General features: G+C 44.4%; 1 protein-coding gene across 2 annotated transcripts in view; it reads right to left on the bottom strand.

Annotated features, from left to right (window-relative positions):
• RALA (RAS like proto-oncogene A) overlaps nucleotides 1-13,698 on the bottom strand; it is a 96,333-nt gene extending 82,635 nt beyond the window's left edge. Inside the window, exon 1 of one of the 2 annotated variants that reach the window (XM_075827035.1) lies at nucleotides 13,233-13,698. The gene's annotated coding sequence lies outside the window, so the exon portion shown is untranslated. Of the gene's footprint in view, nucleotides 1-13,061; nucleotides 13,114-13,232 lie in introns of those variants that run through there. The other variant, XM_075827036.1, reaches the window with a different exon arrangement.
• Nucleotides 13,699-14,770: the final 1,072 nt, after the last annotated feature.

The following is a 14,770-nucleotide window of genomic DNA, read 5'->3' as shown; positions in this document are numbered from 1 at the left end:
GCGTGTATTAGGTGCGTACATCGGGGCGTTTTTAATACTTTTACTAGCTGGGCGCTCTGAAGAGAAGTAACATCCTCTTCTCTTCAGAACGCCCAGCATCTGACAGTGAGGATCTGTGACGTCACTCACAGGTCCTGCATCGTGACGGCCACATCGGCACCAGAGGCTACAGTTGATTCTGCAGCAGCATCAGCGTTTGCAGGTAAGATCGACTTACCTGCAAACGCTGATGCTGCTGCAGAATCAACTGTAGCCTCTGGTGCCGATGTGGCCGTCACGATGCAGGACCTGTGAGTGACGTCACAGATCTGCACTGTCAGATGCTGGGCGTTCTGAAGAGAAGAGGATGTTACTTCTCTTCAGAGCGCCCAGCTAGTAAAAGTATTAAAAACGCCCCGATGTACGCACCTAATACACGCCCACTTGGACTTTTACTTTTAAACACACCCACTTGGACTTTTGCAAGCCTCATTTGCATAACTACAAAAATGGTCATAACTTGGCCAAAAATGCTAGTTTTTTAAAAATAAAAACGTTACTGTAATCTACATTGCAGCGCCTATCTGCTGCAATAGCAGATAGGGGTTGCAAAATCTGGTGACAGAGCCTCTTTAATTCCTGTGAAACGCCTAAAGGGTTAAAACACTTTCTGAATGCTGTTTTGAATACTTTGAGGGATGCAGTTTTCAAAATGGGGTGATTTATGGGGACTTCTAATATATAAGGCCCTCAAAGAAACTTCAGAACTGAACTGGTCCCTGAAAAAATAGCCTTTTGAAATTTTCTTGAAAATATGAGAAATCGCTGCTAAAGTTCTACGTCTTGTAACGTCCTAGAAAAATAAAACAATGTTCAAAAAATGATGCAAACATAATGTAGACATATGGGAAATGTAAACTAGTAACTATTTTGTGTGGTATTACTATCTGTTTTACAAGCAGATATATTTAAATTTAGAAAAATGCAAATTTTTGCAAATCTTGTTTTTTTTTACAAATAAATATTGAATTTATCAACAAATTTTTTCACTAACTTAAAGTACAATAGGTCACGAGAAAACAATCTCAGAATCACTTGGATAGGTAAAAGAATTCCCAAGTTATTACCACATAAAGTGGCACGTCAGATTTTAAAAATAGTCTTCGTCCTGAAGGCCAAAACAGGCTCAGTCCTGAAGGGGTTAAACCCCGTTCCAGGCCGCCAATGTTTATATATGTTACAGCTGCATGAGGCATCGGCGGCTGGAACATATATAGCCGTATGGCAGTCATGAAGGGGTTAAAAAGTTATGGTTCTTACAACATGGTGACAGAAAAAAAAATATTCTTTTTACAAGTAATTTTATTGTGCAAAAAGTTGTAAAACATAAAAAAAGTTATATAAATTTGGTATTGCCGGAATCTTACTGACCCGCAGAATAACGTTAACATGTCATTTGTAATTTATAAAAATAAAAAAAAAACTAGTCCAGAATTACTGTTTCCCAAAAAATAGGATAAAAATTGATAAAAAAAAAAAAAAAAAGTCGCATGTACCCAAAAATAGTACCAATAAAAACTACAGCTCATCCCACAAAAAAACAGCCCTCATACCACTACCTCTATGAAAAGATAAAATAAGTTAAGGCTCCCATAAGTCATGAAGGAAAAAGTTGTGCAGGCCCGAGGGGAACATTTCTTCTGTTTCAAGAGGCAATTTATCAAGGCCTAAATGGAGTCACTTTTGGAGAGTGCCAAGAAACCAAACCAGAAATATCTGTTCTCCAAAAGTCAAATGACGCGCCTTCCCCTCTAAGCCCTGTGTCACGGCGCGGAGTGTGGACCCACTGGGCCGTACCGCGTGGCGGGGTAGCAGCTGGCCAACAAGGTACAAAACAATGTCTATAGTTCGAAACGGGTACCTGAGGCAATGTAGACAGTAGCGGAAGCAGGACTTGACTTTCTCAGCAGGTAGCAAAGTAGATGCAGCGGAAGACTCGACTTTCACTGTAGATACGATAGCACGGGATACAGGGTACAGGCAGCAGGAACGGGTAATACTGGGAACTGGAAAACACTGGGAGACCATTTGCAAGACAAACTTAGGTATACAACAACGCTCAGGCAAGGAACCAGTGGGCAGAGCCCCTTTTTATAGTCCAGCAGCCATTTGGGCTAATAATTGATGGGTGACAGTTGGACGCGTACTGGCCCTTCAAGGCCGTGCACGTGCTGGCGCGCGCCCCGCAGGAATCAGTCCGAGGACTCGGAAGTGAGTGCCGGCGTCACACTGGAGGGAGCGGACGCCATGAAGAGAGATGTCCATGGCCGGGGCCGTCAAGGGGTAAGTCTGAACGACGACCCCCGGCCATAGACGTTACACCCTGCCATGTGCTCAAACAGCAGTTTATGACCACATATGGGTTATTTACGTACTCCCGAGTAGTTGCTTTACAAATTTTTGGGGGCTTTTTCTCCTTTATTTCCCTGTGGAAATTGTTTTATTTAAGCTTAAACGACATCTTATTAGAAACCATTTAAATTTTGCATTTTCACTTCCAAATTCTTATAAAATCTATGAAACACCTGTGGGATCAAAATGCTCACTATACCCCTAGATGAATTCCTTGTGGGGTGCAGTTTCCAAAATGGAGTCTTTCCTTTGTTTTGGCATCACAAGGCCTCTTCAAACCTGACATGGTGCCTAAAATATAATCTAATAAAACTAGGCTCCAAAATCCTAGGTGCTTCTGAGGCCTGTTCTTCAGTCCTTTAGCACACTAGGGCCACATGCGGGATATTTCTAAAAACTGCAGAATCTGGGCAATAAACATTAAGGGTATGTGCACACGATGAGAGGCTTTTACGTCTGAAAAGACAGACTGTTTTCAGGAGAAAACAGCTGCGTCGTTTCAGACGTAAATGCTGCTCCTCGTAAATCTTGAGCTGCTCTTCATTGACTTCAATGAAGAACGGCTAAAATTACGTTGCAAAGAAGTGTCCTGCACTTCTTTGCCGAGGCAGTAAATTTACGCGTCGTCGTTTGACAGCTGTCAAACGACGACGCGTAAATGACAGGTCGTCTGCACAGTACGTCGGCAAACCCATTCAAATGAATGGGCAGATGTTTGCCGACGTATTGTAGCCCTATTTTCAGGCGTAAAACGAGGCATAATACGCCTCGTTTAAGTCTGAAAATAGGTCGTGTGAACCCAGCCTGATTTGTGTTTCTCTGGTAAAACCTTCTGTGTTACAGAAATAAAAATGAACACAATGAATTTATGCAAAAAAAAAAAATAATTTGTAAGTTTCCCCTCCACTTTGCTTTAATTCCCGTGAAACGCCTAAAAGGTTAAGAAACTTTCTAAATGCTGTTTTGAATACTTTGTGGGGTGCAGTTTTTAAAATGGGGTGATTTATGGGCTTTGTATTGTACGGGCCTCTCAAAGCCACTTCACAACTGAAGTGGCCCCTGTAAATATAGCCTTTTGAAATTTCTTTGAAAATGTGAGAAATTGCTGCTAAAGTTCTAAGCCTTGTAACGTCCTCGAAAAATAAAAGGATGTTCGAAAAAAAAAAACATGCCAATCTAAAGTAGACATATGGGAAATGTTAAATAGCAACTATTTTGTGTGGTATAACTGCCTGTCTTACAAGCAGATACATTTAAATTTCTAAAAATCCAAATTTTTGCCAACTTGTTTTTGCAAAATTTTGGTGTTTTTCACAATTAAATAATGAATGTACCAACCAAATTTTGCCAGTTTTCTCAGAATATCTTGAATAGGTAAAGGCATTCTAAAGTTATTACCATATAAAAGGGACACGTCAGATTTGAAAAATCTGCCTCAAAATTCCATTAGGAATTGAGGCAGATTTTGACCTGCCTGCACTTTCTTGCTGCAGTTTTAGCAGCATTTTTCCCCCGCAGCTATTGAGCGCCGCGGGCAAAAAACACTGCGAAAAACACTATCTGCCTCCCTCTGATTTCAGTGGGAGCTTAGAGGCGGAAACCATGGCAAGAAAGAGAATGGCACTTTTTTTTTACCACGAGCTGTTAAAATCCTCCACAGGAAAAAAAATGCCTCCGCCTCCCATTGAAACCAATGGGAACTGTTTCGGCAGTTATTTGGCGTAGATTCAACTGCGCTTTCCACGTAAAAAAAACTCTATGTACACTGGGCCTGATGCGGAGCTGCAATACCAGACACAAAATATGGACAAGCGTGGTGCAGTTTCTAGAAGAAATCAGCCATGTTTTTCTAATCCTGTACAACCCCTTTAATAGGCACATGCATTCTATAGTTATAGGTGTAGTACATGCATTACATAGCTATAAGTGTAATACATGCATTCTGTAGCTATAGATGTACTACACGTATTCCATAGCTATAAGTGTAGTACATGCATTACATAGCTATAAGTGTAATACATGCATTCTGTAGCTATAGATGTACTACACGTATTCCATAGCTATAGTACACGTATTCTATAGGTGTAGTACATGTACTGTAGCTATAGAATACATATATTCTATACACCGTGTTACAAATTATTATGCACATTGGATTTAAGTGTCAAACATTTAATTATTAGTTATTCAATTAAACTCATGGATGGTATTGTGTCTTAGGGTATGTGCACACGGTAGCAGGCTTTTACGTCTGAAAAGACAGAATGTTTTCAGGAGAAAACAGCTGCCTCGTTTCAGACGTAAAAGCTACTCCTCGCATTTTGCGGGGCTTCTCGGACAGCCGTATATTTTGAGCTGTGCTTCATTGAGTTCAATGAAGAACGGCTCAAATTACGTCTGAAAGTGCCCTGCACTTCTTTTGACGAGGCTGTATTTTTACGCGTCGTCGTTTGACAGCTGTCAAACGACGACGTGTAAATGACAGGTTGTCTGCACAGTACGTCGGCAAACCCATTCAAATGAATGGGCAGATGTTTGCCGACGTATTGTAGCCCTATTTTCAGACGTAAAACGAGGCATAATACGCCTCGTTTACGTCTGAAAATAGGTCGTGTGAACCCAGCCTTAGGGCTCTTTGGATCATTGTAATCAATCTCAGACACCTGTGATAATTAGTTTGCCAGGTGTGCCCAATCAAAGGAAAACTACTTAAGAAGGACGTTCCACATTATTAAAGGGGTTGTCCGACATTTATTTTTTCAGTAAATTTAAACACACATTGCACATATTTACAGTTGAATAATATACTTACCCGTGCAATCTTGCTTCTGTTCTCCGCTCTGGCTGTTCTTTTCTTCGGATCACATGACTTCTGACGTCACTTTTTCAGGCTCCTCCACTGTCATGTCGTATCCCGATCACATGGTCTCACCCCAGAGAGACCTCGTATGGGATACGAAACGTCACTGGTGACGTGTCGTTTCGGCGTGTGCTGGTTGATTACTGCCGGCCCAGCCTATGTAGCTTTTCACTGTGAGCGCGCCTATGCGTGTTCACAGTGAAAAAGGACGACACCTGCGTAGGACTAGCCCAGTCTACGAGGTACAGTGGCAGCTTCGGCACTTTTAGATCATACGCTGCCAAAGCCTAGGTGGTAGGAAAGGGGGGGGGGGGCCGAAGAGCAGCTGATCGCTGCCGACAGGCTCCCCGTATGTCGGACACCTGCAGCAGCTTTAGGAAGAGCCAGGAAATTGCGGGGTCTGTGACGGTCAGGGAGTGACCTTACCTGTCACCTGACCTCACATCAGTGACATGAGGTCAGATGACTCAGGTCAAGGGACAGGTCCACTCCGTGCTGCAGCCTTCCAGCTCTGCCTCTACTCTGTGTTCTGCTGTGCCGAGAAGCAGAGAGGAAGCTCCGCCCACAGCCCGTCCTGACCTGTGATGCTGTCAGCAAGGAGACATGGTGAGTGTCTGTGTGTATACAGTGTGTGTCTCTGTCTTTGTATGTGTATATGTTACAGTGTGTGTGTGTGTGTGTGTGTGTGTCTGTCTCTACATGTGTTTGTCTCTTACATCTACTACATTACCTGTTCTCAGAGAGTTATCACTGTTATCTGTGATGATACATAGGACTGCAGGTAACACTACTATCTGTACTCAGAAAGATATCACTGTGTGTTATCTGCGGTGTTACATAGGACTGCAGGTAACATCTACATAACGGGATCATGGGTATGGTGGGTTACAAGACAGGAAACAGACAGGGATGTAAACAAACAGCAAGGGATGTAAACAAAAAGAAAGAGCAGCAGTGACGATGGAAACTAAACAGAAACTGGTTAGAAGTTTAACCCCGCAAAGCGCAGTACAGTTACGTCGCAGTGATGGTGCGGGCTCAGAAGCAGAGCCGGCACCATCACCGCTGGGCGACAGCTGTATTATACAGCTGACACCCTCCTGTAACTGCCAGGACCGGAGCTATTCTCCGATCCGGCTGATTAACCCCTCAGATGCTGCGCTCAATATTTAACCCGACCGGCAACCCAGTGACGAAATCGCTGGGTTGCTGTGGCAATCGGACGCCAGAAATGGCGTCCGAGTCTGCCTTGTACGGGAGCCGATGAGGACCCGCCTGCGGCGCGTCCTCATAGGCTTGCTGTCAGTGAATAACTGACAGCGCTAATACACTGCACTATGTACGTTCAGGAGGCTGCTCTAAGATCAGGAGCTGTAAGTTACAGCTCCTGCTTAGAGGATGAGCGCTCACACAAGCGCTCATCAGCCTCATCTACAGCGACGCCAAAAGACGTCTCTGTAGACTGAGGACCGGCGCCGCCTGACGTCAAAAGACAGTGGGCGGTCAGGAAGGAGTTAAGCGTGATCATCGTACTGTGAAAAGATTTGTGGCTGATTCAGAGCACAGACGGGTTCGTTCAGATAAAGGCATAATGAGGAAGGTTTCTGCCAGACAAATTAATAGCATTAGGAGAGCAGCTGCTAAAACGCCATTGCAAAGCAGCAAACAGGTATTTGAAGCCGCTGGTGCCTCTGGAGTCCCGCGAACCTCAAGGTGTAGGATCCTCCAGAGGTTTGCAAGTGTGCATAAAGCTATTATTCGGCCACCCCTAAACAATGCTCACAAGCCGAAACGGTTGCAGTGGGCTCAGAAATACATGAAGACTAATTTCCAAACCGTGTTGTTTACTGATGAGTGCCGTGCAACCCTAGATGGTCCAGATGGATGGAGTAGTGGATGGTTGGTGAATGGCCACCATGTCCCAACAAGGCTGCGACGTCAGCAAGGAGGTGGCGGAGTCATGTTTTGGACTGGAATCATGGGGAGAGAGCCGACGGTGTGAAAATGACCTCTGCAAGGTACGTAGAGTTTAAGACTGACCACTTTCTTCCGTGGTACAAAAAGAAGAACCGTGCCTTCCGTAGCAAAATTATCTTCATGCTTGACAATGCACCATCTCTTGCTGCAAAGAACACCTCTGTCTCATGGGCATAAAGCAGAGAAACTCATGATGTGGCCCCCACGTTCCCCTGACCTCAACCCTATTGAGAACCTTTGGAGCATCCTCAAGCAAAATATCTATGAGGGTGGGAGGCAGTTCACATCAAAACAGAAGCTCTGGGAGGCTATTCTGACATCCTGCAAAGATATTCAAGCAGAAACTGTCCAAATACTCACAAATTCAATGGATGCAAGAATTGTGAAGGTGATATCAAAGAAGGGGTCCTATGTTAACCTGTAACTTGACCTGCTAATTTTTTTTGATTGAAAGAGCTTTTGATTTCTGTAAATATGACCTCCTGATGCTGCAAATTCAACAAATTACCATTTTAGTTCTCTTTACAACCTTCAAAATGTTTTGATCTCTGTTGTGCATAATAATTTGAAACAGTGCATTTTGAGTTTTTTTACTTCTAAAAAAAATAAATCTGTTATCATTAGGAAATTTGTTCAATAAAATATACTCCAACGGTTGATGGCTTGAAGATTATACTGACTGTCATTTGCATCGACTATTTAGGAAAATCAGCGAAAAATAACATTTGCATAATAATTTGGAATGCGGTGTAGGTGTGGTACATGCACTACACCTATAAAATACATGTCTTCTATCGGTGTAGTATATATATATATCCTATAGGTGTAGTAAATGTATTCTATAGCTATAGTGCATGTATTCTATGCAAGTAGATCTGCCAATATGTACATGTATTCTATAGATATAGGTGTAGTACATGTATTTTATAGCTATACACTGTATGTGTAGTACACTTATTCTGTAGCTATAGTTGTAGTGCATGTATTCTATAAGTATAGGTGTAACATGTATTGTATAGCTATAGTACATGTATTCTATAGCTATAGGTGTAGTACAAATATTCCATAGAAGTAGTACAAATATTATATAGGTGTAGTACATGTATTCTATAGCTATAATGCCTGAATTCTATGCAGGTAGATCTGCCAATATGTACATTTATTCTATAGGTGTAGTAGATGTATTCTATAGATATAGGTGTAGATTAATTCCATAGCTATAAGTGTAGTTATGGCAGCGAGATTAATCAAATTAATTTACCTTTGAGGACTCCTACGATTCTGTGTTTAGACAGAATCTTTGAATCTATTTAATAATGGTGCCGTCAGGCCGCGCTACAAAACTAAGCCCCGCCACCGCCCTTCCGCCTCGTCGCTGTCTTCCGACGTTTACTTGTGAGTGAGGAGATACCGACCGTAATGCTTTGCAGACTGGCATCTTGAAGGGGGCCCGTGCCGCCAGCCGATACACCCCCCCATATGCTTGGTGGCGCCGTTAGTAGCCGTTATGGCTGCTACAGCGGTAGCGCTGCTACCCGCCGAGCCTCCAACAAGTATGGGCCAGACGACACAGGCCCTCTCATGCCTGTACGCGTCGTTAGCACCGGAGGGGGCCCCGGTGCTAGCGACAAATACATGCATTAGCGCTGAATGGCCGGGCATGTTCCGACCATCCAGCGCCTTACAATGACAATGTCATCGTGCCGCTTCCATGCTTGAAAGGCGTTGATTGACGGGGCAAGTCATTCTGCCCTGCCAATCAGCATCATTGGACGACGCTCGTTCAGCTCCACCAGATCTGCTCAGAAGAGAGCAGATCTGCATCGCCAGCGAACAGCGTGGGAACGGGATCATGCGAGTATGTAAAGTTTTTGGTTTTTTTTCTCATAAAACTGTGAGTGGCATTATCTATAGTGGGGGCTCTACCTACAGGGGGGGTCGTCTATATGTGGGCCACTATATACAGGGGGGGTCTATATGTGGGGCACTAGCTACAGCGGCTGTCTGTAAGTGGGGATGTGAGGCACAATCTACAGGGGGGATCTATATGTGGGGATGTGGGGCACTATCTACAGGGGGGGGTCTGTATGTGGGCCACTATATGTGAGACACTATACAGGGGTGGGCTATATGTAGAGCACTATCTATAGGGGAGCTATTTTTTAGGGTACTTTCTATGGGGGTGGGCTATATGTGGGACACTATATACAGGGGTGGGTTATCTGTGGGGCACTAGCAACAGGGTGGCTATATGTAGGGCACAATCTACAGGGGTAGGATATATGTGGGACACTATATACAGGGGGAGCTATATGTGAGACTATACAGAGGTGGGCTATACGTGGAGCACTATCTATAGGGGAAGCTATATGTAGGGCAGCATGGTGGCTCAGTGGTTAGCACTATTGCATTGCAGCTCTGGAGTCCATATGTGGGCACTATCTACAGGGGGTTGTATGTGGGATACTATTTACAGGGGCTTCTATGTAGGTCACTATCTACAGAGGCTCTATGGGGGTCACTATCTACAGGGGGCTATAGGGGCACAATCTACAGGGGGCACGGTGTGTGTGTGTGTGTGTGTGTGTGTGTGTGTGAGAGACTGTGTATGGTACTATTATAATCAGGGACACAGTGTATGGCGCTATTAGAGTTAGAGGTGCAGTGTATGGTGCTTTATTATATTTAGAGGTGTTGAGAATTTTAACTTTAAACTGCATAAATGGGTAATGGCCGGTAGAAATCCATCATAGATGTCTGGACCGGAGGGAGAAGAAAAGAACTAGAATCTGAGACGTCACGGGTGAGTCACTTAATGTAAATGTTTATTCTGCCTCTAATCAGTATTGTAGTCACTGTGTGATCTGCAGCGAGATGATGGTGGTATGATTTTTTTTTTGTGAAACAGCATCTCCCAGCATATCCTTACCATTGTTCGGGCCATGCTGGGAGCTGTAGTTTTATGCCGTACAAACCTATGCGGCAGGGGTTGCACTAAATTGAGCTGTATTTGTTCTGGTGTTGTATATATGTACTGATCTTTGTTCTGATGCTGTATGTAAGTACGGAGGTTGGTTCTGGTGCTGTATTTATGTACGGAGATTGATTCTGGTGCTGTATAGATGTATGGGCTTTGTTCTAGTGCTGTATATATGTACTGAGCTTTGTTCTGGTGCTGTATATATGTCAGAGGTTGGTTCTAGAGCTGTATTTATGTACGGAGCTTGGTTGTGGTACTGTATATATGTCAGAGCTTGGTTCTGGAGCTGTAGTTATATAGGATATATTTATAATAACAAAATTGCTGGGCAGATGGAATTGTGCTCAATTCATTATATATTTAATGGGAAGCTGTCAGGTAGTTTTAACCCCTTGAACTGCCACCACGCGGTAATACATGACCTGACAATATTTCCAAACATTCCCTTGTATGTTTTTTTCAGATGCAGCAAAATCCTTAATATCTACTTTTAAAACGGTGCACACTATATGCTAATTACTCATTAGAGGGTCATGGGGCGGTGCCGCTATCCTGAAGAGTCACATAGACCTGCCTCCAAACCTACCTTTCCATGTTTGAGTGACATCTCCCTGGCTGATACAACTTTCTCGGATGCGCCATTGCCTTGTGGCACTATACACAAGGGGGGGGGGGCAGTGTGGCACTGTATATAAGGTAAGGGGCTGTGTGGCACTATAGACAGTGGGAGCTGTATGGCGCTATAGACAGTGGGGTCTGTATGGCACTATCTACAGGGGGGCTATATGGCACTATCTACTAGGGGGGCTATATGGCACTATCTACTAGGGGGGCTGTATGGCACTATCTACAGGGGGCACGATTTATAAGGGGGGCTGCTTGTGGCACCCGGGCAGGGGGGGCCAAGTCAAGAGTTTGATATGGGGCCCAGTCTTTCCTAGTTACGCCCCTGACTGCAGCCATTGCTCTTCTATTGTCTGGCAGCTTATGAAGTCATAGGCTGACAGCCGAGGGCATGGGGGGGGGGGGGGGGGGGGGGGGATGTAAAACTGAGATTGGTGGGCGGGGTTTAAGATGACAGTCTGGCTAGTTGTAAATAAGGGAATGAGAGGCAGGGGTAATTCTTTCAGTCTTTTTACAGGCTTTGAGTGGCTATATGATTTGTTCTTTAGAGCCCCAGGTTAGCTAAAATTACGGCCTTTTTTAGCCTGTGTTTGTGCACCATCACACACATAAATCAGTACCCACACTGTATCCCCGTTACACCTCACCTCCTAATACTTTGCTGTTCCTGCTACCGGCACACGTTGGCCTCAGGTTAGCTTAAAGTGTAGCTAAACGTTTGACAAACTTCTGACATGTCATAGTGACATGTCAAAAGTTTGGATTGGTGGGGGTCCGAGCACTGAGACCCCCACCAATTGCTAGAACGAAGCAGCTGAAGAGCTCAGCCGCTTAGTGTCTGTTCAGCTTTTTCCAGAAAGCCGATGTACCGGAGTACGGGCTCATAGACTTTTTATTGAGTCCGCACACCTATACATTTATTCCCAGAAAAAGTCAAACAGACACGAGGCGGCAGAGCGCTCACACGAGCGCTTTAGTTGCTTCGTTCTAGCGACTGGTGGGGGTCTCAGTACTCGGACCCCCATCAATCCAAATTTCTGACATGTCACTATGACATGTCAGAAATTTGTCTAACATTTAGCTGCACTTTAAAAGCCATGTACCCCTATGAAAGCCATTTTTTTTTTTTTTTAAATAAAAAGTTCAGTCAGTGTGATTTGTGCAACTTTCTAATAATTTTTTTTTTAATGGAATATTTCTACTTTTTGAGATACAGCTGCTTTGTATCCTGTATACAGAGCAGCTGTATCGTTCATTCAGACCTGAATCGGTCAGTCCCGAGGACCTGACTAGTTTAGTGTCTCTGACACACAGGATCCACCTGTAATCGATCACATCTAAATTTATAATTTAGATGTGATAGATTACAGGTGGATCATGCGTGTCAACCGGCTTTCACTAAACCCATCACTAACGCAAACCTGACAGGATTTAGCGCTAGAACAGCTGTATCTCAAAAAGTAAAACTATTTTTTAATTAAAAACTAATTATAAAGTTGACTGGCCTTTTTAGTAAAAAAAGAAAAAAAAATGCCTTCCAAAGGTTTACATAACATTTCCAGATTTTTTTCATCCTTCACCTCCAGGTGTCTCTGCTGCAGTCTCATCATCCCTATAGTCACCTCGCTACCCCTGATGTAGCTCACCCACTCTCCAGGTGCCTATCCACCCACCTTGTGCCTTGTAGCCCTGGTAATGCCTCCCTACCTGAGAGACATCTCCCTGCCAACATAGTGCCTTGAGGCCCCTGATGGCACATCTCCACGCCCCAGGTGCCTCACTGTACCTGACGGTGCCCCTCTAGCCAACAGGATCATCCCCACTCACCATGCGACTCACTGTCACTAGCAGCACCTCCGCACCACCAAGACTTGTCAAGTTTTTTTGGTTTAACAAAAATAAAATCGAGGTTCAAATCGAAGGCCATAGGGTTGAAAAAAAAAATCTAGATAAAATTTTTGGCCAAAATCGCCCAGCCCTAAGTGTGGTACACGTATTCTATGCAGGTAGATCTGCCAATATGTACATGTATTCTTGATAGATTTATGTGTTGTAAATAGATAGATGTGTCAGTTGCCAATATGTACCTGTATTCTGTAAGTGTATATATATATATATATATATATATCACAAGAGATGCTGGGCTGTATTGTGTCTATGTTCACACCTACACGTCATGACGATGTGTTCCTGTGTGTACAGTATGAGGTGAGTGCCCCGTGCTCTTACCTGAAGCGGCGGCAGTACATCCCACTCGTCCCTATGACACACAATACAGCCGTCTCCCTGGCGGTGCAGGCACATGACGAGGACATACGTGTGCTGTACTATATTTAGCGCACGCGGCATTGTTCTCATGTAATAAAGAAGCAGCCGAAACAACATTCACCCCGCACTCACCTCACTGCTCCAGCCTGGATCCCGGACACACTAAGCGCTCCACCACCAAGAGCTTTCCCTCTCTCCACACCCCGGTTGGTTGGGGCCCTTATCCCCCGATCCTGCCTCCTTGTTTCTCCTCCCTTTCTCGTATTTCCACTTCCTCCTCAGTCCCGCATGTATTATTTAGTGTTATTGAGATGTGGGGGCCAAAGTACTCGGGCGGGAGAGCAGTGTCCGGTGGGGCCCAGTGCGTCTGTGTGAGGAGAACCGAGCCCGGGAGGAGCTGGAGGAGGGTGTCGCCGTTACAAATGATGATGATGATGATGATGCTGATGATGATGATGATGCTATTTGCCGTGTGAGCTCACATCTGAGCAATGACTGACCCGCCCGGTGGCTGTTCGCTTTGCAGCTGTTACAGCTGAGGAGACTTGGGACCAGACTACCTCAGAAACCTGTGTGAATTTCTCTGTTCAGTTTTAATTGCGTGAAGGGCGGGAACAGCCTTTCTCTATCTCTGTACTGGTAAATTATGACATGTCTGAGTGCAGCTCTTCGTGTAGAATTTCATGGTTTCTTTACAACACTTTCTTAGATGTAACACCCACAAACCCTCACTTTGGCAGACGTGTAGCTTGTTCTCACATCAACACCTCAGTAACTGTAGCCTCACAGCAATAGAATGGTTGACTCCACACTAAGGCCCCATGCACACCACCGTGCCCGTAATCACAGCCCTCGATTGTGGGCATGGACGGCCGCCCGCATTTTCGTGCTGTGCTCCCATACAAAGTATAGGAGCACAGTTCGTAAAATACAAAAAATAGGACATAATCCATAATTCCCAGTACGGTTCTACAGCACAGACACCCATCCGTAGCGCTACGGAAAGGTGTCCGCAACCAATAGAACCAAATGGGCCCCATGCACACGAGCGTAAAAAAAGCTCCGTAATTGCAGACCCACCTGGTCCTATTGAGCGCGAAGACCTTTCCATAGCGCTACGGATAGGTCTGCGTGCCGTAGAGCCGTGCCGGGAAATTTGGAACATGTCCTACTTTTCTGATTTTACGGGTCGTGCTATGGGAACAGGTACGAAAGTGCGGCTGTTGGCGATCGCGGGCCGTGATTATGGGCACGGCCGTGTGTATGAGGCATAAGGCCTCATGCACATTACTATCGGCATACGGTTGTATAAAAAAATGAAAATATACAGAGATTATTTTATATGCAGTATCTGAATAAAAAAAATGAAAGCGCAAAATGCTGCATTCGATGTATAACTGAACAAGTTCTTTCCTAGAAGCATTGTTTTCTAAATGTGTGATATCACACAGAACTATGTATGCCACAATACGGTGCACGAATCGACCCCAGTGAAAAGCGCACAGTCATGTCTGAGAGTCCTTAGTCCTTTACTTTCACCAAATTTAGCTTTTTATTTACTAGGTATCCTTGAAAAAAATGCAGAACAGAATTATGCCAACAAATGTCTGCTGGGTGACAACAGTAGCCACATAGACCTTCTTACCTACTATTATTCTAGGGAATAGCCC

The sequence above is a fragment of the Rhinoderma darwinii genome, chromosome 5 (genome assembly GCF_050947455.1).
Source record: "Rhinoderma darwinii isolate aRhiDar2 chromosome 5, aRhiDar2.hap1, whole genome shotgun sequence".
Classification (NCBI taxonomy): domain Eukaryota; kingdom Metazoa; phylum Chordata; class Amphibia; order Anura; family Rhinodermatidae; genus Rhinoderma; species Rhinoderma darwinii.
The sequence above is the reverse complement of the archived record's forward strand: the minus strand, read 5'-3'. Positions and strand labels throughout refer to the sequence as shown.